Genomic DNA, 27,763 nt, shown 5'->3' with positions numbered 1-27,763 from the left:
TGCATGTGCATGATAATCATATATTCATAGGTATAGAAAGCACGACACATCGCTAGACTCATTGCCTATCTCTAGTTTAACCTCTTTGGGACTTGTGAACACAATACCTTAACTTAATTAAGCATTTCTTGACATTTAACCAAACTATGTCTGAAACTACTATTTAGACAACGAATTTGCACAAACGGATAACACCATGTGATTCAAGACGTCGAAAAACCTTATGTAGGTCTTGGGTCCCTCACGCGCCGTCACATGTGGAGGTGTAAGAACTACAGGCCCAAACCGATGCCTTATATCGCACTATTCCATTCTTCTCATTACATTTCCTTACAAAAACCCGCTTGTAGCCAACAAACGTCACATGTGGAGGTGTAGGAACTACAGGCTCAAACGATTTACGTTTCTCAAGTTCAACTTGGATTGCTTGTTTCCAGTTTGACCAATCAGGTCTATGTTGACATTCACCAATGGAGCGTTGTTCAATGCCATCGCTCAACATCATATTAGTAGCTAATCTGTATGCAAATGCATCGTCAACTATCATCATATTCGTCTCTTCCAAGATGCTTTTGTAATCTAGAATAACCTCATGTGTTGGAATGGTTGAGTAAGCGATGGTCAGATTCAAACTAGTTTCACTAGTTGAAGTCGTGGGCTTCCTCTTTTGGGGTTGTAAATCCTTTGAACTAATACGTATGCCACGCTTCAAGGTATAAGTAAATGATTAGTTAGCTGTCAATGTACTGGGCTATGCAACCAATTATCCTTCGAGGACAGCTTGTCATTCAGGCACAATGCTTAACATACGTTAGGTACACCTATCCTTCTATGCGTGTTTGCAATGGGTATATGTGATATCATCACCTTTGCTAGATCAGTAAAAACAACAAGTATGCTTTAAGCAACCCTCTGTTGATCTAAATATGATGCATCAATTTCAAATTGTGTAGTGCAGGGATCCACGACAATTCATGGCGTTGCTCAGGAAAGTTAACATTCTTATCTCCCCCTATTAACGAGAAGACTATCTTATCAAAGTGACAATTCACAAAATGCGTGCAAAATTGCATAGCCTTCAGCAAATACTGAAAACTTGGTATTCATGACCAAGGTCCGAGCAATCACTTGAAGGCGCTTAATGAACACTTTTGCGAAGCCACTTTTGATGTGAACATAGGATATTGGATGTCTAACTTCAATCCTAATTGACATGCAATCATTGTCGAAAGTCTGCAAACTAAACTCTTCAGCATCATGCAGTCGAATCGACTTAATTTGTGCTAGACGTTTCGCAAATGCAGCATTGCGTGTGAATAGTAGGCAAACATATGACCAACGTGTCGATGTATCAACCAACATCATAAATATTTAAATGGTCTATATGTTGGCTGGATAGGTCCACAAATATCCTCTTGAATCCTTTGAAGAAACTTCAGGGGGTTGTGACTAAGCTTTGTTTTGGCAGGTTGAGTAATCAATTTCCCCAAAAAGCAAGTTTGACATGATGTATGTCCAGGAATGAGTTTCAAACTTCTGGTAAGCGGGTACTCGAGTGATACTTTGAGGATACAACACATCATATATCTTCCTAAATGTCCCAAATGGCCATGCCAAAACAAGGAAATACTTTGGAACATGGGCTCCTAGCCAACCACGTGGTGGGCCACTGGCCTTCACAGCTCATATGGTTGTAATATACAATCCATTCGGAAAGAGTTCCATCTTCTCATGAATATTGTGAAGTCTAAACTTAGTTCATGTACCATACATGCTTATTAGATCTTTGTTGCTTAGATTTCTTATGCATTTTGACAATGAAGTTGTCCTGTCAGAATTGCTAGCTATTTTTATGCGAGCTAAGCATGAAATTTAAGTCAGCCCACATGGGCTAACATACACCTTTTATACTGGATTAAGCTTTTGCCATTAAGATGCTCAGATTGTTTTTACATTTGACAAGTGTCTTTTTATACTCTTGTTTACAACAATCAAAGGTTTTTTGTTATAAGGTTAGAGGATTTCATTTCCTCATTGGTTAGACATATTAGGTTTTAAAGAATCCTTTTAAGCTCCCCAACCTCCTCTCTTATTCTTCATCTAAAACCCTAGTTGCATACTTTTTTCATGCCTTTAATCTTATGCTAACTCACCCACATCATCATTGAAAATAGATGTGTGTATGGATTCTTTGTTAGTTTCTTCTTCCAACTGTTTGAACGGAGAAACTTACTTATCATATTTGAATCCATAGTTTCATATTATCTTTCTCTCATCGCATCGTTTGAAAGTTCGTGCTTCGTCTCGGTGCCACAAGGTGATCAGCTCAACGAATTGAGCTGCCCTCTAAAGGAATAATTTGTGAAAAAAGGTTCATTTGAGCAACATTTATGCATGCAATTAACAATTAAAGGCAGAATCATGCTTGTATGCACTCAAAAATAAAACTTTACCCATGAAATTCAAGGCCTAGTATTTATGGTGAACCAAGACTTAACTCAAATCTTAAATAAAAGAGTTGAGAAACTTTTATATCTTTGAAGCACCTCTTTGCTTAGCAAAGGACATTCACCCATGTGAGGGCCTTCTTTCCTTAGTCTCCTTGCTCCTTGGCTCCATGGATGTGGATGGAGGAACTTTGCTTCTTAGCTCCATGACTTCTTGGATATGGATGAAGGAATGGATTCTCTAAGTTCCCAAGAAAGGGAACCTCTAAGTTTCCACACCAAGGAGAGCATTGAGGAAGAGATGAGTGACCTAGGAAGAAATGGATGCTAGTCCATTCTTCCTAGGGTGGCCGGCCTCCTAAGAGAAGAGAGAGTTTTTGGTGTTTTTCTATTCTTTCTAGAAAACCCTTATGAGGGAATAGTTATAATTTCCTTTCTATAGCCACTTACTTTGAGTGGCATAGTTGAAATTAAAACCAATTCTCCCTCACACTCTTTATGACCGGCCATGTAGGTTCATCGGACTTTCATGCCCTTTGTGTTTTCAAGTTGCCATGCAACTTGAGTTATTGGACTTGAAATTTGAAGCCCATTGGGCTTTAAGGCCCAAAACTAACTCGAGTTCTAAAACGAACGTATTCATTTGATTAATTAACATATTAATTAATACTAACCATAAATAATTAAACCATTGTAAAAATGGCTGAGTAGTAAGCATAGACAATGGATATCTTTATGTTATCCATAGAAGCAACCTTGAGAATAATGACATCACCATTGTACATGATTCTCAATCATGTGGTTCAATCTCTCATTTGAGTTCGGATCTTGATGAGATCTTGATTCCCTGGCTTGAGCTATCGCCCCATTAGTGTCGTAGTGTGGGTACACTAGGGACACTTTATGGTTGAAACCTAATGGAGAGTGATAGGAGCATATTTATGCGACTTAGTTAGCTTGTTTTCTTGCATTTACATAGTTAGTTTCTATTTATTATAGTGATTTAAGCTATTTTCGTGTGTTTGTAGGTTTAAATGGCAAAAAATTGCATTTTGGTGCATTTTAGAGCAATTTTGGGCTAGAATAGATAGCTTGCATATGGAGCAAGGTGGATGGACGAATTTGAAATCAAAAGAGGCTAGGAACATGCTACAAATCTGGAGAAACAAATTCAAGACAAATAAGATAAGGAAAGAGCAAGAAACATGGAACCTTATCTAAACTATCTTATCGTATCCAAACCTTATTCAACCTTATCTTATCTTATCCTATCCTAATCTTTTGCTACTTTAATTCCAGCTACAAGGGGGAGTTCTTTTCAAACTTGGACACATAAAAACCTATTTCTAGAAGACCTATCTCTTTCTAGAAGCCTTGCCACACCCCCTATCCTTATTCTCTTTGGTTTTTGATTTCTAGATGGCCTTTTCCTTGTGGATTTGGAGTGTTTAATTCTTCTCCAAAACAATGACTCTATGCCGTGTGTTTTAGCCCTATAAATACTACATTCTACCACAACCCATCTCTCACCACAATTGACACCACACAACCATCAATCACAGAAATCACCCTTATGCCGCAGTATAGCAAGGAGAAAGGAGAATAGAGCCTTAGCCGTGCCATCACATTCAAGCTTAGAGTGCTGGAACATTCTTAGGTGTATTCTATCTTTTGCTTTCAATGTTTAATTTAATTTATCTTTGTTTAAGTGCAAACATGAGGAACTAAACTTGTTTTAGCTAGAGGTGGATTCAAAGCCATGAACATATATGTGATATGAATTGATTTCCTCCTGTTATTGTTTCATAAAACATGAATACGATTTACTTATCTGTTTGATTGATAACATATTCTTTTATGTTGATTAAGGATGCATACTTAGTTTGCATGCATGAATTTGATGCTAAAATATAAGGGAATTTCACCTAATAGTTATGAACTTATATTTACAAGTAGTGGAGGTTGCTAGTCACAATCGTGTTAAGTAAATCCATGGCAGGAGTATCATGCAGTTCATAGTTACGAATGCCTTGTCAATGCTTATGATTTTCACAAGCTTAATGATCCTTGATTGTATCTCTATTATGATGTTCATGTAGGGAACTATTGAAGAATAATTTGGTTGCCGATGCGTTGTCCATCCAATTCAATGACTTAAGGAAAATCTGAGGGTTAATTAGTATTGTTGACGGTTAATCTGGGGCATTGTTATTCATGGTTTATAGGAATAATAACTGGAAATCGATTTGTATGCATATGTGTCATGTGTGGAGATGAACCCTCTAGCTAGCCATTCACCCATATTTCACCCAATTTTGTCCAAATTGTTTAGAGTCTTTAAATCTATTTGTTTTTACTTCAATTTCGTCAAAAACCCAATCCCCTTTACTTTGTTGTGTCAAATTAGTTAGAATCTGTCCCCATTTAGTATTTTGAATCTTTTTAGTTTAATTTTCATCCAAATCACTTTCTAGTACCTGTTTTGAGTCAATTTAACTTAGTTTGTGTGTTTTGAGTCTATTTAGCTTGTTTTGAGTTGTTAGGGTCAAGTTTTCTGTTTTTGAGTCTAGTTTAGTGTTTTAGAGTTTAAATTGTGTAGATTAGCATCCCTTTTAATCCCCGGCCTAGAACGATCCCTACTTACACATACTACAATTATAGGGTTTAATTTGTGTGCTATCTTTTACCACATCAGAGAGTTCATAAATGAACTTTCCCATCCAAATAACATTGTTGTAAGCTTCTATATGGCGATATATTTTGCATGCATTATGGAACACACTAAAGTCATTATTTATAGCGTTTCCACCCAAATATCTTTTTAGTCGTAATAAAGAGATATCCAATTATCTTTTCGTTCATTATGAAGAGTTCATTGTGAAGAGACATCCAATGATGGATACAATATTAGATTCATAATCTAATACATTTACGCTTCCATTGCGTTACTTTAATTCTTCCTCATTCTTGAGGAATATATCCTTTAATATTTCTTAAATACTTAAAGATTTACTTGACAGATGCCATGATTCTGATCTTGGGCTTGCACTGATACTGTCTTGTACCGATCTTGGTACAACTCATATCAACGTTTTTCATACAATATGAAATACGTAAATCACCTTTCTATGTATGTATAAAGGATTCTATTTACGCATTATGCTTCTTTGGGAGTCAAAAGGGTACATTCTATCATATCCCAGTCGACTCCACCGTAGCACAATGTTGTTCGCTTTGGGCTTACCATTCCCTCATGGTTTTGTTTATAGGAACTCACGAGCAACTTCCCAGTGGGTCACCTACTGGAACTCCGAAGTTAAGCGAGTTTGGGCGAGAGCAATCCTAGGATAGGTGACCCACTAAGAAGTTGCTAGTGAGTTCCCAGAAACAAAACCATCAGGGAATGGTAAGCCCAAAGCGGACAATATCGTGCTATGGCGGAGTCGAGATTGGGATGTGACAGAATGGTATCAGAGTTACTCTGCCGTTCGATGCAGATGTGAAGATGAGGATGCCGGGTTCCCCTTAAGTGAGGTGGATTGTAAGATCCCACATCGACCAATGGAGAGGGGGTGATGTGCCTTATATGTACATGCTCCCTTCCCTATAGCACATTGTAACATCCCACATCGACCAATAGAGAAGGGGTGATGTGCCTTACATGTACATGCTCATCTTCTTATAGCACGAGGCTTTTTGGGAACTCATTAGCTTCGGATTCCATAAGAACTCCAAAGTTAAGCGAGTTCGGGCGAGAACAGTCCTAGGATGGGTGACCCTACTGGAAAGTTCTCGTCATAGTTCCCAAAAACAAAACCGTAAGGGTATGGCTAGGGCCCACATCTTAGTCTCAACTTCACCGTAGCACTTTATTGTCTGCTTTAGGCTTACCATTCCTTCACAAATTTGTTTCTAGGAACTCAGACAAGAACCTTCTAGTGGGTCACCCATCCTAGGATTGCTTTCGCCCATACTCGCTTAACTTTGGAGTTTCTATGGAATCCGAAGCCAATGAGTTCCCAAAAGTCCTCGTGCTATAAGAAGGGGAACATGTACATATAAGGCATGTCACCCCCTCTCCGCTGGTCGATGTGGGATGTTACAATGTGCTATAGGGAAGGGAGCATGTACATATAAAGCACATTACCCCATCTTCACTGGTCGATGTGGGATCTTATAATCCACCCCACTTAAGGGGAACCCGGCATCCTTGTCTTCACATCTGCACCGAACAGCAGAGTAACTCTGATACCATTCTGCCACATCCCAGTCGTCCATATCTCAGTCTCGACTCCGCCATAACACTTTATTGTCTGCTTTAGGCTTACCATTCCTTCATGGATTTGTTTCTAGGAACTCAGACAAGAACCTCCCAGTGGGTCACCCATCCTAGGATTGCTCTCGCTCGAACTCGCTTAACTTCAAAGTTCCGATGGAATCTGAAGCTAATGAGTTCCTAAAAGGCCTCGTGCTATAAGGAGGAGAGCATGTACATATAAGGCACATCACCCCCTCTCCGCTGGTCGATGTGGGATGTTACAATGTACTATAGGGAAATGAGCATGTACATATAAGGCACATCACCCCATCTCTATTAGTCGATATGGGATCTTATAATCCACCTCACTTAAGGGAAACCCGGCATCCTCGTCTTCACATCTGCACCGAACGGCAGAGTAACTCTGATACCATTCTGTCACATCCAAGTCGTCCATATCTCAGTCTCGACTCTGCCATAGCACTTTATTGTCTGCTTTAGGCTTACCATTCCTTCATGGATTTGTTTCTAGGAACTCAAACAAGAACCTCCCAGTGGGTCACCCATCCTAGGATTGCTCTCGCTCGAACTCGCTTAACTTCAGAGTTCCGATGGAATCTGAAGCTAATGAGTTCCCAAAAGGCCTCGTGCTATAAGAAGGGGAGCATGTACATATAAGGCATATCACCTCCTCTCCGCTGGTCGATGTGGGATGTTACAATGTGCTATAGGGAAGGGAGCATGTACATATAAGGCACATCACCCCATCTCCATTGGTCGATGTGGGATCTTATGATCCACCCCACTTAAGGGGAACCCGGCATCCTCGTCTTCACATCTGCACCGAACGGCAGAGTAACTCTGATACCATTTTGTCACATCCCAGTCGTCCATATCTCAGTCTCGACTCCGCCGTAGAACTTCATTGTCTGCTTTAAGCTTACCATTCCTTCATGGATTTGTTTCTAGGAACTCAGACAAGAACCTCCCTGTGGGTCACCCATCCTAGGATTGCTCTCGCTCGAACTCGCTTAACTTCAGAGTTCCGATGGAATCTGAAGCTAATGAGTTCCCAAAAGGCCTCCTGCTATAAGGAGGGAGCATGTACATATAAGCCACATCACCCCCTCTCCGCTGGTCGATGTGGGATGTTACAATGTGCTATAGGGAAAAGAGCATGTATATATAAGGCACATCACCCCATCTCCATTGGTCGATGTGGGTGATGCGAGATTTATACGCACACAAATTAAACCCTCTTTTTGACAATTGTAGTAATGATATAAGTAGGGATCGTTCTGGACCGGGGATTAGGAGGGATTGCAAATCTCTTGGAAATTGACTCAAAAACGTAAAATAAAGTTTAAAACACTAAACTAGACTCAAAGAATGCAAAAATACTTTAAAACATAAACTAAACAGATTCTAAGCATTGAAGAACAAGAAAGTAAAAGGGGGGGTTTGATTTGACGAAAATTGAAATAACAAAACAAGTTAATAAACTAAGCAGAATGTAAATATGAATTTGTGATAGAATGAATGGAATGAAGGATAGCTAAGGGGTTCTTCTCCACACATGTTACACTTGCATACAATATTGATTCTCAGTTGGTCTTTCGATAAATTATGAAACTCAACGCCCCGGGTCAATTAGGTCCGCTTAAATTAACCGTCAAGTTTTCCTTAAGTTAATGAATTGGATGGGTTTGCGCAACGCAATTCACTACATTCTCCAAAAGTCCTTTACGTGAAAAGCACAATAAAGATACAATCAAAGATCATTAAGCATTATGAAAACTATAAGTGTTGACGAGGCATTCGTTACTATGATGAGCATGAAACTCGTGCCAAGAATTCATTTAACGCGATTGTTTATAAGCAACCTCCACTACTTGTGAATATAAGTTCATAACGATTAGGTGAAACTCACTTATATTCTAGCGTCATATTCATGCATGAAAATTAAGTGTGTACTCTCAGTAAACATACATAAATAAGTTATCAATCAAACGGTTAAACAAATTGAATCCACAACTTATGAAATTCCAACCAAAGGTAATCAATTCATATTGCAAGCATAAACATGTATTTCGAATCACCCCCTAGCTAAAGGGGGTTTAGTTCCTCATACATACAAGACAAAGAGAATTGAAATTAAACATTGAAATCAAAGAAACACCTAAACATTCCAACAACTCAAACTTGAATTGTATGAACGTTTAGGTCCTCTTCTCTTCCTCTTTGTTGTGGCACAAGGTCTAAGGAAATGTTTAGGGCTTTAGGTGTATGGAGGAATGGATGTGTGGTGGTAGGATAGTGTTTTGGAGGGATGAAATGGAGGAGAAAAACTGCAGAAAATGGAAGGGGATGCACGGCAAAGAATGGGGAATTTTGTGTTGGTGTGTTGTGTGTTGTGTTGTGGTTGATTTGTGGTGCAATGATGAAAGGCAAAGTGCATGTGCAATGTTGGAGGATGAATGTGTGATGGTGTGATTGAATGATTTAAAGGGGCATGTGGGTGAATTAAAGGATGGAATGCATGTGAATTAGGTGGAAAGAGGTGGGTGTGCATGTGAGATGAAATGCATGTGTTTAAATGGTTGAAATGTGTTGATATTTATGGGTATGATAATTGATAAGTGTATGGTTATGATAAGTGATAAGTGAATGATTATGATAAGTGATAAGTGAATGATATGATAAGTGATAAGTGAATGATATGTGGTGATAAGTGAATGATATGTGGTGATGATAAGAGTATAATTGTATGATAGGTGGTGATGATAATTTGGTCTTCAATTTCGTCCATCTACTTGGCGTTAAGCATATGCAATCCATTTAATGCCCCAAACTACTCCAAAATGCATCCTTTCGACAAACACATCTTATGATCCTGAAAACACACAAAAGAAGCATAAAGGACAAAAATAACTAAAGAAACATAACGTAAATGTACGAGAACAAGCCATTTAAGTCGCATGAATATGCTCCTATCAGTGGGATCTTATAATCCACCCCACTTAAGGGGAACCCGACATCCTCGTCTTCACATCTACACCGAACGGCAGAGTAACTCTGATACCATTCTGTCACATCCCACTCGTCCATATCTCAGTCTCGACTCCGCCATAGCACTTTATTGTCTGCTTTAGGCTTACCATTCCTTCATGGATTTGTTTCTAGGAACTCAGATAATAACCTCCCAGTGGGTCACCCATCCTAGGATTGCTCTCGCCCGAACTCGCTTAACTTTGGAGTTCCTATGGAATCTGAAGCCAATGAGTTCCCAAAAGGCCTCGTGCTATAAGAAGGGGAACATGTACATATAAGGCAAATCACCCCCTCTCCGCTGGTCGATATGGGATGTTACAATGTGCTATAGGGAAGGGAGCATGTACATACAAGGCACATCACCCCATCTCCATTGGTCGATGTGGGATCTTATAATCCACCCCATTTAAGGGAAACCCAGCATCCTTGTCTTCATATCTGCACTGAACGGCAGAGTAACTTTGATACCATTCTGTCACATCCCAGTCGTCCACATCTCAGTCTCGACTCCGCCGTAGCACTTTATTGTCTGCTTTAGGCTTACTATTCATTCACATATTTGTTTCTAGGAACTCAGACAAGACCATCCCAGTGGGTCACCCATCTTAGGATTGCTCTCACTCGAACTCGCTTAACTTCAGAGTTCCGATGGAATCCGAAGCTAATAAGTTCCCAAAAGGCCTCGTGCTATAAGGAGGGGAGCATGTACATAAGGCACATCACCCCCTCTCCGCTGGTCGATGTGGGATGTTACAATGTGCTATAGGGAAGAGAGCATGTACATATAAGGTACATCACCCCTTTTCCATTGGTCGATGTGGGATCTTACAATCCACCCCACTTTAGGGGAACCCGGCATCCTCGTCTTCATATCTGCACTGAACGGCAGAGTAACTCTGATACCATTCTATCACATCCCAGTCTTGACTCCACCGTAGGACGATGTTGTCCGCTTTGGGCTTACCATTCCTTCACAATTTTGTTTCTGGGAACTCACGAGCAACTTCCCTGTGGGTCACCTACTAGAACTCCGAAGTTAAGCAAGTTTGGGTGAGAGCAATCCTAGAATGGGTGACGCATTGAGAAGTTGCTCGTGAGTTCCCAAAAACAAAACCATGAGGGAATGGTAAGCCCAAAACAGACAATATTGTGCTATGGCAGAGTGATGCGAGAATTATACGCACACAAATTAAACCCTCTTTTTGACAATTGTAGTAAGTATGTAAGTAGGGATCGTTCTGGACCGGGGATTAGGAGGGATTGTTAATCACTTGGATTTGACTCAAAAACGCTAAAAACACAATCTAAAACACTATACTAGACTCAAAGAATGCAAAACTAAACTTTAAAACACTAAGACAAACCAAAGACTCAAAATGCTTTAAAGCATAAACTAAATTGATTTATAACTAAATTGAACAATAAGGTAAAGGGGGATTTAGGTTTTGATTAAACTAAATGACAGATTGTAAATTAAAGCATAAGGAAATGAAGTAAACACAAAATGAATGAATCAACAGCTAATAAAAAGAGATAGCACAAATGGAGATGAAGCTAGAGATTCGATTTCACCATTGCTAAGCCAAGTCCATGCTTGTTAAGTCAGATTATACTCATCCCTCTACTTATTTCTTGGGTTTGTTTCACTTAGATATGATCAGCCATATGATGTGTGGATTTGATCAAATGTCTCTAATCATGAGCCTAATTGTGATGTGCAACTTTGGTTCCTAATCAAGACTATGTAGTGCACAAGAAACTTTCACAAAACCAAAGGGAACACTCGGCAGGATGTTTGCAAAACATTCCCTTCATTCATTCACATATCTACCAAGATTATGCATGATGTGTGCTTTAATCTTGGCTAAACAACCTGTGGTTAATTCAAATGATGATCAAGCATTAAAATCAACACACTAAGTCACAATTAAATCGAAGAATGAAACAAGAAATAGATAGATTAAATGAGAATTCCGAATTAACTACATGGCAATCTTGCAAGGCTACATCGAATCCCTAGAGAGAGATTAGTTACACTTCATGTTTACAAAAGGTTTGACATAAAAATATATAACATGAGTGAACATAGGATTAAGAAGAAAGAACCCTTGAAGCAAAACTGATGTCGAAATCCTTTAAGAAATGGGAGAGTGTATCTAATGGAATGAAGCCGAGAGGAAGTTCCTCATGGTACAAAACAAAGAGAATCAAAGAAACACGTAAACATTCCAACAACTCAAACTTGAATTGTATGAACGTTTAGGCCCTCTTATCTTCCTCTTCGTCGTAGCACTAGGTCTAAGGGATGTTGTTGGTGTGTTGAATGGATTGGGGAATTATGGAAATGGATGAGGAGTGGTGTTTGGATTATAAGGGAATGGTAGCTCAAGGCAATGAGGGAAGATTGGATGTGTTTGTGATGTGTTGTGTATGAAAATGAGATGTGATTTTTGTGTATGAATGCATGGGTTTTTATAGGGGGAATGGGAGAATATGTGGGTGATTGTTTAAGAGTGAATGTGATTGTTATGATTGAGAGTGCATGTGGATGAAATGATGAAGTAGGAAGGTGGAAATGCATGTGTTGAATTGGTGGTGCAATGATGAAAGAGTAAGTGCATGTGTGTGTGAATGGTGGTGCAATGATGAAAGAGTAAGTGCATGTGTGTGTGAATGGTGTTTCTTGATGGTTTTGGGGTTGTGATGCATGTGAATGCATGTGGCTAAGGGTTGTTGATTGGGCTAGAGGTTTTGCATGGCTCAAAGGATTGTTTGATTGAGCTAGGCCCTTTGTTTTATGTCCAAAGTGCATACAAGGCTTTCAAATTCGTCCAACACTTTGGCTCCAAGCATATGCTATCCATTCCAAGCCCAATTTTGCTCCAAAATGCTCCAAAATGCATCTTTTTGCTTCCTTAGCCATATGAACCTAAAAACACACGAAAATGGCTTAAACTACTAAAACAATTATGAATTAACAACATAGATGCACGAAAATAAGCTAAGTAAGTCGCTTAAATATGCTCCTATCACAGAGTCAAGACTGGGATGTGACAGAATGGTATCAGAGTTACTCTGCTGTTCGGTGCAGATATGCTACGAGGATGCCGTGTTCCCCTTAGGTGGGGTAGATTGTAAGATACCACATCGACCAATAGAGAGGGGGTGATGTGCCTTATATGTACATGCTCCCTCCCTATAGCACATTGTAACATCCCACATCGACCAGCAGAGAAGGGGTGATATGCCTTGTATGTACATGCTCCCCTCCTTATAGCACAAGGCCTTTTGGGAACTCATTGGCTTCGAATTCCATCGGAACTCTGAAGTTAACCGAGTTTGGGAGAGAGCAATCCTAGGATGGGTGACCCACTGGGAGGTTCTTGTCTGAGTTCCTAGAAACAAATCCTTAAGGGAATGGTAAGCCTAAAGCAGACAATAAAGTGCTACGGCAAAGTGGAGACTGAGATGTGGGTCCTGGCCACGCCCTTACGGTTTTGTTTTTGGGAATTCATACGAGAACTTTCCAGTAGGGTCACCCATCCTAGAAATGCACTTGCCCGAACTCGCTTAACTTTGGAGTTCCAAGGGAATCCGGAATTGATGAGTTCCTAAAAGGCCTTGTGCTATATGAAAGTGGACATGTACAAATAAGGCACATCGCCCCCTCTCCATTGGTCAATGTGGGATCTTATAATCCACCCTACTGATTGATGTTTTCCTTCTTCGTGCTAGAATATGTTTAGTATAATGGCACAAGTAAGGGTGTCGAATCCACAGGGACTAATTGGACCTATACAACTACTTGTTTTGCAAGAACTCTATAAGAGAAATAAAACTAATCAACTTAGGCAGATTTGTTGTTGTAACTTGAAAGCACAAGAAAATGAAGTAGACACAAATAAATGAATCAACAATTAATAAAATGAGATAGCACAAATGGAGATGAAGCTAGGGATTCGGTTTCACCATTGCTAAGCCAAGTCCATGCTTGTTAAGTCAGATTATACTCATCCATCTACCTATTTCTTGGGTTTGTTTCACTTAGATATGATCAACCATATGATGTGTGGATTTGATCAAATGTTCCTAATCATGAACCTAAGTGTGATGTGCAACTTTGGTCCCTAATCAAGAACATGATACGCACAAGAAACTTTCATAAAACCAAAGGAAACACTCGGCAGGTTGTTTGCAAAGCATTCCCTTCATTCATTCACATATCCACCAAGAGTATGCATGATGTGTGCTTTACTCTTGACTAAACAACCTGTGGTTAAATCAAATGGTGATCAAACATTAAAATCAACACACAAAGTCACAATTAAATCAGAGAATGAAACAAGAAATAGATGGATCAACTGAGCATTCTGAAATAACTACATGGCAATCTTGCAAGGCTACATCGAATCCCTAGAAAGAGATTAGTTACACTTCATGTTTACAGAATGTTTGATATAAAAATATACAACATGAATGAACATAGAATTAAGGAGAAAGAACCCTTGAAGCAAAACTGATGTCGAAATCCCTTAAGAGTTGCCTTCGGTGTTGGTGCTCCAAGTGTGTTGTAAATGAAGGTGGAGCGGCTAAGGTTGAATGGTTTCTGCGAATGGGAGAGTGTATGGAATGGAATGAAGCCGAGAAGAGATTGTGTAGAAATGGAAGGGGATTTGCGGCAAAGGGGATGTGTTTGTGGTATCTTGTGTATGAAAATGAGATGTGTTTAGGTAATGGGAATGCAAGGGTATTTATAGGAGGAGTGGAGGTGTATATGGCTGTTTGTTTAAGGTGTTTGTGTGGAGGAATGATGGAAAAACAGCTAGGACAACATGTGAAAGCTGGAATTGCATGTGAAGATGCTGGAATTTCAATGTGAAGTGCACGGCATGGGTGTTTTGGTGCATGTGTTGGCTGTTTTGTTTGTTGGTTAAAGCTTGTGTTTGCATGTGAATGTTGTTTGTGTGAAGTGTGTGTGAATGCATGTGGATTAAACAGTGAATGGTGGCTGAAATAATGATGGAAAACAGCTAGGAGAAGTATGGAATGCATGTGAAATGTAAAGGGAAAAGCTGGAAATTGCTAGGAAGGTCACGGCATAGACTTCTTTGGTGCAGAAATGGGTGTTGTTTGCATGTGAATTGAAGTTAGGGTGAATGATGATGAATGGATGTGGATTAAAGAATGAATGGTGGTGTAATGATGAAGTGTGATGGCTGAAAATGGCAAGGGAAATGCATGTGTTTGCACGGCAAAGAAGGAATGTTGGTGTTTTTGTGTTGGTTTGAATGGTTTAATTAATGGGAGTGCATGTTTGAATGATTAAAGTGCATGTGGGTGAATATGTGGCTGATTTATGAAAGGAATGCATGTGTTGATGAAGTGGAATGACAACTAGGTTATGAGGGGAATGCATGTGATGCATGGCAAGGTTTTAGAATGGGCTTAAAATAGGGTTGTTTTTTATGGAATGGATGGTTCTTTGCATGGCTATAAGGGAGAGAATAAGAGAGAATGGGCTAGGCCCTTTGTTGTATGTCCTAAATTGCATAAATGGCCTTCAATTTCGTCCATCCTTTTGGCTCCATGGATAAGCTATCCAATCCATGCCCAAAAATGCTCCAAATAGCCTCAAAATGCACTTTCTTGCTCCCTAAGCCCTTAGAACCTGAAAACACACAAAAGAAGCATAAAGAACTAAAATAACTAAAGAAACATAACGTAAATGTACGAGAACAAGCCATTTAAGTCGCATGAATATGCTCCTATCAAATACCCCCACACTTAGCTTTTGCTAGTCCTCGAGCAAAACAGAAAAACAAAACAAAACAACAAAAGAACACGAAACTAGACAAAACGAACAAAACACCACCTACACCTTCCAACAATCGTCTCACGGATTTCCAATGCACATGACAAGTTAAAAATCATTATTCCCACAGATTTTGGCCATCTTTACACTTAAGTACATTCTTAATCATAGTCACCACATACTAGTTCACAATTAAGCATTTAAAACCATGATTTGAATGTAGTAACATGCTTTAGAGAATTTACTCAATTCCTTACTAGAATGCACTCTATTTTCACACAGATTTTTTGACTACACACCCTACACTAGTTATATGTGAGAGATTGATGTAAACATGAAAGACTAGTATCTCACATATGTTATAACAAAGAAAGCATTTTCTGGATTTACGATAATGACATGAATATGATCTCATGAATGGAATGCTACTACTTAGAATGAGAACCAGTGATTCCATAAGCTCATATCAAATCCAAACTCCACATTATTGAACACATAACGATCAAGATAGAAGTCAAAGGGGTGTAACGGGCTAGGGTATTGGCTAACAATGAAAGGTGAAGGATAAACAAACATTCTTAAAGCAATAGTGAGCAAAGTATTGAATTAGGCACTTAGAATTCCCTTAGAGCGCGGAAAACAACTTTTAGACTAATCGGGGAGATTCAAACAACTCTTATTTTTCTTTTCTTTTTCATATTTTTCAAATTTTTTTTTTTTTTATTTTATTTTTTTTTTAGCCGTGCCTATGGCACAACAACTCTCATCAATAATCCTTCCCCCACACTTATTTTCTGCAACATATTAATCAAAAGGAATTCATTTTCCGTCATGCTTACTATGCTTTAAGAACAAAGGCATGGATGGTCCTATTCTAGGCTAGGTAAGGATAACATGGGTTAACAAAGAACATAGGCTAAACAAGGCTCAAGGGGGTTAAAACTTACAACAAATACGAAATATGGGAAGTAAGGTTATTTGGCTATGGTGGCAACTACACAACTTTATCTTGATATATGTTATGCAATTCAATGCTTTGAATGAAATGGATATAAGTTCTAGCATTTAGTTCTAGCATGATACAATTGCATTCTAAGTAGCAACCAAGCAAGGAATAATGAGATCATGCAACAACTTTAGAAAACAAAGAATCACAGAAAATAACTCTCCAAAGAATGTTTAGGCTCAAGTCTCACAAGGTTGTAGCGTTTGTTTGAGTTCCTTCCTTCAAGCATGTTACAAAAACGAATTTTTCTTTTATGATTGCATGTGAAGTCATACATTATAACCATAACCAAGCATATACCAAGAGTAAATCAAACTTTCATCCATGTTTATAACTCTTTTTAACCGTCATGCAATTACAAACCAAATCCTTATCATTGTGTTGGAAGGTACCCTAAGACACAAACACACAAAAACGACTCAAAACACTCTTTTTAGGCTTTTCAAAACATTTTTTTCAAATTTTTATGTGATTTTCGGAGTTATAAAACAAAACACACTAAAACACTCTAAAACAATTTAAAAAACACCTTAAAACAGCAAGGAACAACATTTGAAGTTATGGGTGATAAAATCCCACGAATTTGCATTAACAACATTAGTTACCCCCCCCCCCCCCCACACCTAAATCAAACATTGTCCTCAATGTTTTAAGCATAGATTCACACAGAACATAAGTAAACACACAAAAAGCACTTAAACATACTAAACATGGCAAAATGTAATTAACAAAGAGAAGAGTTTAGGGACGCAAATCTGGTTATGGAGTGTAAATTCCCTCTTCTCCTTGGTGATTGCATTGAGGCTTTGATCTTGGTGATTCCACAGGCTTACTCTTGAACTGGTTTCCGCCCATCGTTGATTTTCCTTTGTGCTACTCTTGAACTGGGCAGCAGGATTCTTTTGGTCTTCCCCGAAGGTCTGAGCTTCCTCCTTTTATCTGTTTCTTTGTTCAATCTTTGCAGAAGTGGTCCCTTATCTGGAAGTGTATCAACCGTTGAAGATGACTACTCGAGAGCAACGCTAGGTAAGTAATCAGGAATAGATTCCAGGCAGTTGGCTCCAGAACAGAAGACTGACTCCAAGTGCCGGCTGATTGCTTCTTTCACTTTGCCAAGCGAGTAAGAACAAGGACAAAGAAAAAGATAGGGAAAGAGCATGATATGAGATACTTTTGCTTTTGACCTTGATGATATGAGATACCTTTGCTTTTGAAGAAGCGGTGAATGAATCAGCACACTTCAATCCGCCGTTTCCTCCTGGGTCATCTGTACTCCAGGCATCTGGTATCATCTTTGGGGAAGAAGAAAGAATTGAGTATTTCGAAAGGTTTTGCTGGGAGTGCGCCCTCAGAGGTGAGGGAGAATTGGGCATTTTCTTCAGGTTTTCCTTGCCATAAAAGACGAAGGTCGACATATATAGAGATAATATCAAGTGGTGGTACTGTTCTTTTACCATTGTCGACAAACGTTTTGATCCCGCAAATCCGGCTTTTTGAAATAGCAGGCGCCTCTTCGATTTCTGAACGACGCCCCTTCGATTTCTGAGCAGGCGCCCCTTTGCTTTCTGAACGACACGTAGTAGTGCAGATGCGGCTCTTTTTGACAAAGCTGCACGCGTTTTCTAAAAAGCAGAGAAAGCGTCGCCGGACTTTGCGCCTGTCGGCTAAAGATGTGTAGTTGCGATGATGGCCTCCACGTGTTTTCTGAAAAGAAGAAATCTTTTGACAAAGTTGAACACGTCTTCTGAAAAGCCGAGAAAGCGTCGCCAAAATTACGCTGGAAATTCCGGCTTTTTGAATCGGTGGACGCGTCGCCTTGGCTTTTTATAGAGGTATCGATCACCGCCAACAAACACACTCTGAAGATTTCCCATTCTTGAAAATCGACTCCGGCCTTTTGAAATTTAACTCCATCCCTTCTCTTTGAACACTTTTGAAAAATGGCAAACCCATCGAACCTTAGCTTGGAATTGAGCCTTAGCAGTGATACGGGCGCGCCGCGTCAAGGTAACGTATGGCGCCCTTCTTTCTTATCTTCTAACGGTCTTCTTACAGGTGAAGACTCTGTGATGCAGGACGCCACAACAGCTACAATAGTAGCTAGGAACCTCCTCACTCCAAAAGATAGTAAGCTGCTGTCAGGACGGTCCGATGAGTTGGCCGTTCAAGAGTCCCTCGCACTTAGTGTTCAGTCTGCGAGCTCTGTGTCTAACATGGGCCAACGCCTGCTTGCCCGCTCCCGTTAGGTGGAATCATTGATGGCAGAGGTGGAAAGTCTTAAGCAAGAGATCCAGCAGCTTAAGTACGAGAATAGAAGTTTGCATGTGCTTGCAAATAACTATTCGTCGGGCATGAAGAGGAAGCTTGATGAGCTGCAAGAATCTGAGGGTCGAATTCACAGTGACCGTCAAAGGCTTGCGGCTTATCTCCAGAGGCACCTTTTTCCTGGGTCATCCAGCGTTTGGCCAAGTATTGAGGCCTGGAATGCTCTAGCTCTGATGCCTTCCGCTTCGATGCCTTCTGCCCCGATGCCTTCTGCTCCGACGCCTTCTGCTCCGACGCCTCGTAGTGGGGCTTCACGTAAACATCCTTTGTGAAGGCTCCATCTTTCTGCCATGTTTATTTTTATTCTATTTTTTTTTTTTTTTTAATCAAATCAAACGGCATGGAATTGATCTTTGAATGGAGGGTGATACTTGAAATGATCTGGTAATGGTTTAAATTCTAGAGTGGATGCCTGAATCATTAACAACATATTAGTATAAAAGAAAATTGAAATTCGGGGAGGCGGCTTACCTTTGTGCTCCGACATGAACTTAAAAATAAACACCCCTTCGAAAGTTATGACATGTCCCGTGTCATAAAACCCTTTTTCATAGCAACCCAATAGTTTGTCTACAAACATAGCCCTCATATACATTCGTATTAGTAAGCAAAAACACACTTAACCACAACTAACACAAGGCAAGTAGGCAAAAAATATGGAATGGTGACAACATAAACACAAAATGAGGAAAGAACACAAACCGCACTAGGTTGCCTCCTAGTAAGCGCTTTATTTAATGTCTAGGCAAGACATGGTAGCTTGTTCACGGTGTTGTAAACTCAAGAAAATCTACAACTTGATAAACTTGTTCTTCCTCCACTTTCTCCAAATATGGTTTCAATCGCTGCCCATTGACTTTAAAAGAGGTGCCATTCTTCATGTTCTCTATCTCCACAGCTCCGTGGGGAAATGTTTGCAGCACTTTAAATGGTCCCACCCACCTAGACTTCAATTTACCTGGAAAAAGTCTCAAACGTGAGTCATACAACAGTACTTTCATACCTTGGTGAAACTCCTTCCGTAGGATGGCCTTGTCATGATAGAGCTTAGTCCGTTCCTTGTAGATTTTGGCATTCTCATATGCTTCATTTCTGAGTTCTTCCAACTCATTAAGTTGGAGCTTCCTTGCTATTCCAGCATCCTTGTAATCAAAGTTGAACTTCTTGATGGCCCAATATGCACGGTGTTCAAGCTCTATTGGCAAATGACAAGCTTTCCCAAACACAAGGCGATAAGGACTCATGCCAATGGGGGTCTTATATGCTGTTCTATATGCCCATAGTGCATCATTCAACCTCAGTGACCAATCCTTCCTTGTAGGGCTTACAGTCTTCATCAAAATGTTCTTGATCTCCCTATTGCTAATCTCCACTTGTCCTGAGGTTTGAGGATGGTACGGGGTTGCCACTTTGTGGTTGATGTTGTACTTCTTCATCAAGGATTCAAAGGGTTTGTTGCAGAAATGGCTACCACCATCACTAATAATAGCTCTTGGGGTTCCAAACCTACAAAAAATCACATCTTTAAGAAAATTCAAAACAACCTTATGATCATTAGTTATTGTAGCAATGGCTTCAACCCATTTGGATACATAATCTACTGCCACTAATATGTATAAGTAACCAAAAGAGGATGGAAATGGTCCCATGAAATCGATTCCCCAAACATCAAAGAGCTCCACCACCAAAATGTTGTTCAATGGCATCTCATTTCTTCGGCTAATGTTCCCCATTTTCTGGCACCTATCACACTTAGAACAAAAATCAAAAGCATCTTTGAATAAAGTAGGCCAAAAGAAACCAGATTGTAAAACCTTTAGAGATGTCTTTTTGGCACCAAAATGTCCTCCACATGCCAATGTATGGCTGAACGTTAGAATGCTTTGTTGCTCACTCTCTGGGACACACCTCCTAATGATTTGGTCAGGGCAATATTTAAACAAATATGGTTCGTCCCAAACGTAGTGCTTTACCATGGCAAGGAACTTCTTTCTTTCCTGAAAAGAAAGGTCATTTCTAATTATACCACAAACAAGATAATTAACAAAATTAGCATACCATGGTTCTTTTTCTTGAATAACAAGGAGTTGTTCATCTGGAAATGATTCATTTAGAGGCAAAGGTTGTCCAACTCCATGGTTTTCATTGAGCCGTGACAAATGGTCAGCCACAACATTATCACTTCCCTTATTATCTCGAATTTCCAAGTCAAACTCTTGTAGTAAGAGTATCCATCTAATTAAGCGTGGCTTAGCATCCTTTTTTGTCATCAAGTACCTAAGGGCTGCATGATCAGAAAACACAATAACTTTAGATCCAACAAGATATGACCGAAACTTCTCTAAGGCAAAAACAATAGCAAGCAACTCCTTTTCAGTTGTGGAATAGTTAAGTTGAGCATCATTTAGAGTCCGGCTTGCATAGTAGATCACGTGTGGGAGCTTGTTCACCCTTTACCCTAAAACTGCACCAATAGCATAGTCAGAGGCATCACACATTAATTCAAAAGGTAAAGACCAATCTGGTGCCATAATAATAGGGGCCGAGGTTAATTCATGTTTCAAAGTATTGAATGCATCCATACAAGCTTTATCAAAATGAAATACAACATCTTTAGCTAACAGATTGCATAATGGACGAGTGATCATTGAAAAGTTCTTAATGAAACGACGATAAAAACCCGTATGTCCCAAAAAACTTCTTACTCCCTTCACGGTTGTGGGAGCTGCCATATTGGTGATGATGTCAATTTTGTCTTTGTCCACCTCCATTCCTTGGCTAGAGATTACATGCCCCAACACAATTCCTTGTTTCACCATAAATTGGCACTTTTCCCAATTGAGAACCAAATTTGTTTCCTGACATCTTTGAAGTACTAAAGAGATATGGTTAAGACATTCATCAAAAGAAGAACCAAACACTGAAAAGTCATCCATAAATACCTCAATGAATCTTTCTACCATGTCAGAAAAGATTGCCAACATGCATCTTTGGAATGTTGCTGGAGCATTGCAAAGTCCAAAAGGCATTCTCCTATATGCAAATGTGCCAAACGGGCAAGTAAAGGTAGTTTTCTCTTGATCCTCCGGAGCAATTGCAATTTGATTGTAACCTGAGTAACCATCAAGAAAACAATAGTGTGAGTAACCTGCCAATCTCTCAAGCATTTGATCTATGAAAGGCATAGGAAAGTAATCTTTTCTAGTGCTAGAATTCAACTTCCTGTAATCGGTGCAAACACGCCAACTAGCCGTGGGCTTTGTGGGCACAAGCTCTTTGTTTTCATTCTTCATCACCGTGATTCCCACCTTCTTAGGTACCACCTGAATAGCATTCACCCATTTGCTATCAGAAATGGGATATATGATCCCCACATCTAACAACTTCAACACTTCATTCCTCACAACTTCCTTCATGTGTGGATTGAGCCTCCTTTGTGGTTCACGGGTTGACTTTGCTCCTTCTTCCATAAGAATCCTATGCATGCACATGGTAGGGCTTATTCCCTTGATATCTGCAATAGACCAACCAATAACTGATTTGAACTCTTTTAACACCCTAATTAGTTTATCTTCTTCATTTGGGGTGAGGTCAGAAGTTATGATAACTGGAAGAGTTTCAAATTCAGCTAGATATGCATACTTTAGATGTGGTGGAAGTGGTTTAAGTTCAAGTTTTGGTGCCTTAACAGTGGAAGGGGTTAAATGTGACCTCGATGGTTCTAAAGGCTCTAAAAGAGGTAAAATATTCAAAGGATACGGTGCCAATGCTTCCAAGGTAGCTACCTCTTCCATGAGTGCATCTTTTTCATCAAACTCATCTTGAGATTGACTCAAAACGGTTTGTAATGGTTCATTAGATTGTGCCTGCAAGAACTTAGAGAAAACAAGCGAATCAAGCACATCAATGGCATAACAATCAAGAGATGAAGAAGGATGTGAAAGAGACTCAAACACTTTGAATTGAACGGTCTCTCCTAGCACTGTCATAGTGAGGAGTCCATTTTGCACATCAATGATGGTCTTGGCCGTGGCCATAAACGGTCTCCCAAGCAAAATAGGCAATTCTCGGTCATGTATAGGAGCTTCTTCCATGTCCAACACTACAAAATCCGCAGGCAAGATTAGTTTATCAATTTGAACTAGAATATCCTCTACTATACCTCTTGGATATTTCACGGATCTGTCCGCAAGTTGTAATGAGATGGTGGTGGCTTTCAATTCCCCCAAACCTAGTTGAAGGTACACGGAATAGGGCATTAAGTTGATGCTAGCACCTAAGTCAAGCATCGCCTTCTCTACCTTCTTGTCCCCTATGGTGATGTTGATAGAAAAACTTCCTGGATCCTTGAGCTTTGGTGGAAGTTTTCTTTGCAACACGACACCTACATTCTCGGACACCACTACTTTCTCATGTGGTCCATACTTCCTTTTGTAGTTGTTTAACTCTTTGAAGAACTTCCCATAAGCTGGCATGTTCCTAATGACATCAAGCAAAGGTAAGTTAACATTCACCTTACTTAGAATATCAAAAATCTCCTTAAATGACTTATCCTGCTTGCTCTTGGCAAGTCTTCCAGGGAATGGTATTGGTGGAGTGTAAGGTTTCTCGGCCTTGTGAAGATTTGGTGCTTCAAACGAGGGAGTAGCATGGCTTGCTTCCTCATTTGGTTTCTTATTTTCTCCTTGAGTAACCCCTGCATTCACATGATCAGATTCATTAGTAACTTCATTGCTAACTCTTTTATTGATAACCTTACCACGTTTAAGTGTAGTGATTGCTTTGGCTTGCTCTTGGTTCCTTTGGAGTATCACGGGTTGGCTTGGAAACTTTCCAACCTCTCTTTGGCTCAAGGCATCTGCAATCTGCCCCAATTGTGTCTCCATTTTGGTTAGAGCCGCCGAATGTTGTTGGAGAGTGCTATTGGTGGTTTGTTGGAATTGCAAGGTATTTTGGGCTAACAATTTAACCGTATCCTCAAGAGTAGGTTTTGGTTGGAAGTTTTGGAATTGATTGTTGTTCTTCCACGAAAGATTGGGATGATCTCTCCAACTTGGGTTATATGTATTGGAATACACATCATTCCTTGGCCTTTGATTGTAAGAAGTCATGAAGTTCACTTGCTCTTGGACATACTCGGGGTAAGCCTCCCTAGATGGACATTGATGAGTAAGGTGGCTTGGTATGTTGCAAATGGCACACACTTCACTTGCTTTTGGCACCATGTTGAGCACGGATTCAAGCTTCTTTTCTAGGTTAGCTACCTGCAAAGAAAGATCATGATTAGAGCTTGTTTCATATACTCCAACTCTCTTACCCCTTACATCTTTGTGTTGAGCATTAGATCCCAACATCTCATAAATGTTATATGACTCTTGAGCATTCTTTTTCTTCAAAGCTCCACCTGCTGCATTATCAACAGTTGATTGACATGTTTGGGTTAGTCCATCATAGAAAATTTGCATTTGTAAGTGAAGAGGTAACCCATGGTGTGGACATTGCAACAAAAGGCCTTTAAAGCGCTCCCAACACTCATTGAAAGGTTCTCCATCATCTTGTTTGAAGTTGAAGAATTGTCCCCTTAATGTGGCTGTCTTTTGAGTGGTAAAGAACTTTTCCAAAAACTTCTTAGCCACGGCATCCCATTTGGTGAGTGAACCAGGTACTAGAGTCATCAACCAACCCTTGGCCCTATCTTTCAAGGTGTAAGGGAACACTCTCATCCTCAGATTTGCTTCACTTACTCCCTGTAAAGGTAAACCACTCACAACATTGTAAAATTCTTTAATATGAGCTAAAGGATCTTCATTAGGTAAGCCATAAAAAGAAGGAAACATATGGAAATGTGAAGATTTAAGATCATAGTTTCTAGCTTCTGTGGGCAGCAAGATGCATGAAGGTGAATTTGGTATGATTGGTTGAGCAAAATCCTCCAAAGCTCGAAGATCATCTTGGTTGCCCGCCATCTCTTCTTCTCTTTCCCAATTAAAGTGCTCAGATCCTTCACTTGTTGGACTAGACGGTTTCCCTTCCTCTTCTTCACGGACAATGGAGGAACTTGTTGGCACAAAGCTTTCCAAAGTGTTGCCCTTTAACCGTTCAATTCTTTGGCCTAATTCAGCAAGTCTATTTGACATATACTACCTGAAACAAGATAAAACAAGTTTGAATAAAAATCAGAAATCTACTTAAAATGAAAAGAACAATGTTTAATATCAAAACAAGCAATTATAAGGGACTGAAATCAGTCCCCGGCAACGACACCATTTTGATTGATGTTTTCCTTCTTCGTGCTAGAATATGTTTAGTATAATGGCACAAGTAAGGGTGTCGAATCCACAGGGACTAATTGGACCTATACAACTACTTATTTTGCAAGAACTCTATAAGAGAAATAAAACTAATCAACTTAGGCAGATTTGTTGTTGTAACTTGAAAGCACAAGAAAATGAAGTAGACACAAATAAATGAATCAACAATTAATAAAATGAGATAGCACAAATGGAGATGAAGCTAGGGATTCGGTTTCACCATTGCTAAGCCAAGTCCATGCTTGTTAAGTCAGATTATACTCATCCATCTACCTATTTCTTGGGTTTGTTTCACTTAGATATGATCAACCATATGATGTGTGGATTTGATCAAATGTTCCTAATCATGAACCTAAGTGTGATGTGCAACTTTGGTCCCTAATCAAGAACATGATACGCACAAGAAACTTTCATAAAACCAAAGGAAACACTCGGCAGGTTGTTTGCAAAGCATTCCCTTCATTCATTCACATATCCACCAAGAGTATGCATGATGTGTGCTTTACTCTTGACTAAACAACCTGTGGTTAAATCAAATGGTGATCAAACATTAAAATCAACACACAAAGTCACAATTAAATCAGAGAATGAAACAAGAAATAGATGGATCAACTGAGCATTCTGAAATAACTACATGGCAATCTTGCAAGGCTACATCGAATCCCTAGAAAGAGATTAGTTACACTTCATGTTTACAGAATGTTTGATATAAAAATATACAACATGAATGAACATAGAATTAAGGAGAAAGAACCCTTGAAGCAAAACTGATGTCGAAATCCCTTAAGAGTTGCCTTCGGTGTTGGTGCTCCAAGTGTGTTGTAAATGAAGGTGGAGCGGCTAAGGTTGAATGGTTTCTGCGAATGGGAGAGTGTATGGAATGGAATGAAGCCGAGAAGAGATTGTGTAGAAATGGAAGGGGATTTGCGGCAAAGGGGATGTGTTTGTGGTATCTTGTGTATGAAAATGAGATGTGTTTAGGTAATGGGAATGCAAGGGTATTTATAGGAGGAGTGGAGGTGTATATGGCTGTTTGTTTAAGGTGTTTGTGTGGAGGAATGATGGAAAAACAGCTAGGACAACATGTGAAAGCTGGAATTGCATGTGAAGATGCTGGAATTTCAATGTGAAGTGCACGGCATGGGTGTTTTGGTGCATGTGTTGGCTGTTTTGTTTGTTGGTTAAAGCTTGTGTTTGCATGTGAATGTTGTTTGTGTGAAGTGTGTGTGAATGCATGTGGATTAAACAGTGAATGGTGGCTGAAATAATGATGGAAAACAGCTAGGAGAAGTATGGAATGCATGTGAAATGTAAAGGGAAAAGCTGGAAATTGCTAGGAAGGTCACGGCATAGACTTCTTTGGTGCAGAAATGGGTGTTGTTTGCATGTGAATTGAAGTTAGGGTGAATGATGATGAATGGATGTGGATTAAAGAATGAATGGTGGTGTAATGATGAAGTGTGATGGCTGAAAATGGCAAGGGAAATGCATGTGTTTGCACGGCAAAGAAGGAATGTTGGTGTTTTTGTGTTGGTTTGAATGGTTTAATTAATGGGAGTGCATGTTTGAATGATTAAAGTGCATATGGGTGAATATGTGGCTGATTTATGAAAGGAATGCATGTGTTGATGAAGTGGAATGACAACTAGGTTATGAGGGGAATGCATGTGATGCATGGCAAGGTTTTAGAATGGGCTTAAAATAGGGTTGTTTTTTATGGAATGGATGGTTCTTTGCATGGCTATAAGGGAGAGAATAAGAGAGAATGGGCTAGGCCCTTTGTTGTATGTCCTAAATTGCATAAATGGCCTTCAATTTCGTCCATCCTTTTGGCTCCATGGATAAGCTATCCAATCCATGCCCAAAAATGCTCCAAATAGCCTCAAAATGCACTTTCTTGCTCCCTAAGCCCTTAGAACCTGAAAACACACAAAAGAAGCATAAAGAACTAAAATAACTAAAGAAACATAACGTAAATGTACGAGAACAAGCCATTTAAGTCGCATGAATATGCTCCTATCACCTACTTAAGGGGAACCCAGCGTCCTCCCCAACATATCTGCACCAAACGGCAGAGTGGCTCAGCAAAAGCGTGGTGGGCTCATAACCTACAGGTCCAAAGATCAAAACCTGGCTCAGATACATCCCAATCTCAGCTTCGCCGTAGCACGATATTATCCTCTTTGGTCTTACCATTCCCTCATGGATTTGTTTCTGGGAATTCAGACCAGAACTTCCCAGCGAGTCACCCATCCTATGATTGCTCTCGCCCGAACTTGCTTAACTTTAGAGTTCCGATGGAATCCGAAGCCAGTGAATTCCTAAAAGGCCTCGCTATAGGGAGGGGAGCATGTACATATAAGGAACATCACTCCTTCTCTGTTGGTCGATGTGGGATTTTACAAATTCCCTTTTAGAAAAGCAATTTCCCAGTTTGATTAGAATTGTACTTTCATTTGAAGTTTATTATCATCTATCAATAGGGATTGAGATAATCTAATTATATCTTGAAATTTATCATTATAGATTTCCATCCCATGTATATATAGACTA

At 39.7% G+C, this 27,763-nt stretch overlaps 1 non-coding gene and 1 pseudogene across 1 annotated transcript; one reads left to right on the top strand and one right to left on the bottom strand.

Moving 5' to 3' along the window:
• Positions 1–241: 241 nt before the first annotated feature.
• Positions 242–27,463, bottom strand: LOC148690550 (uncharacterized; annotated as a pseudogene).
• On the top strand, positions 24,381–24,491 carry LOC148690551 (small nucleolar RNA R71). The gene has a single exon (XR_015957399.1). It is a non-coding gene; the product is annotated as a small nucleolar RNA R71 (small nucleolar RNA).
• Positions 27,464–27,763: the final 300 nt, after the last annotated feature.

This window comes from Pyrus communis, chromosome 15 (genome assembly GCF_041283825.1).
Source record: "Pyrus communis isolate YQ-2024b chromosome 15, ASM4128382v1, whole genome shotgun sequence".
In the NCBI taxonomy this organism is placed as follows: domain Eukaryota; kingdom Viridiplantae; phylum Streptophyta; class Magnoliopsida; order Rosales; family Rosaceae; genus Pyrus; species Pyrus communis.
Note: the sequence above shows the minus strand (reverse complement) of the source record. Positions and strands in the feature narration are given on the sequence as shown.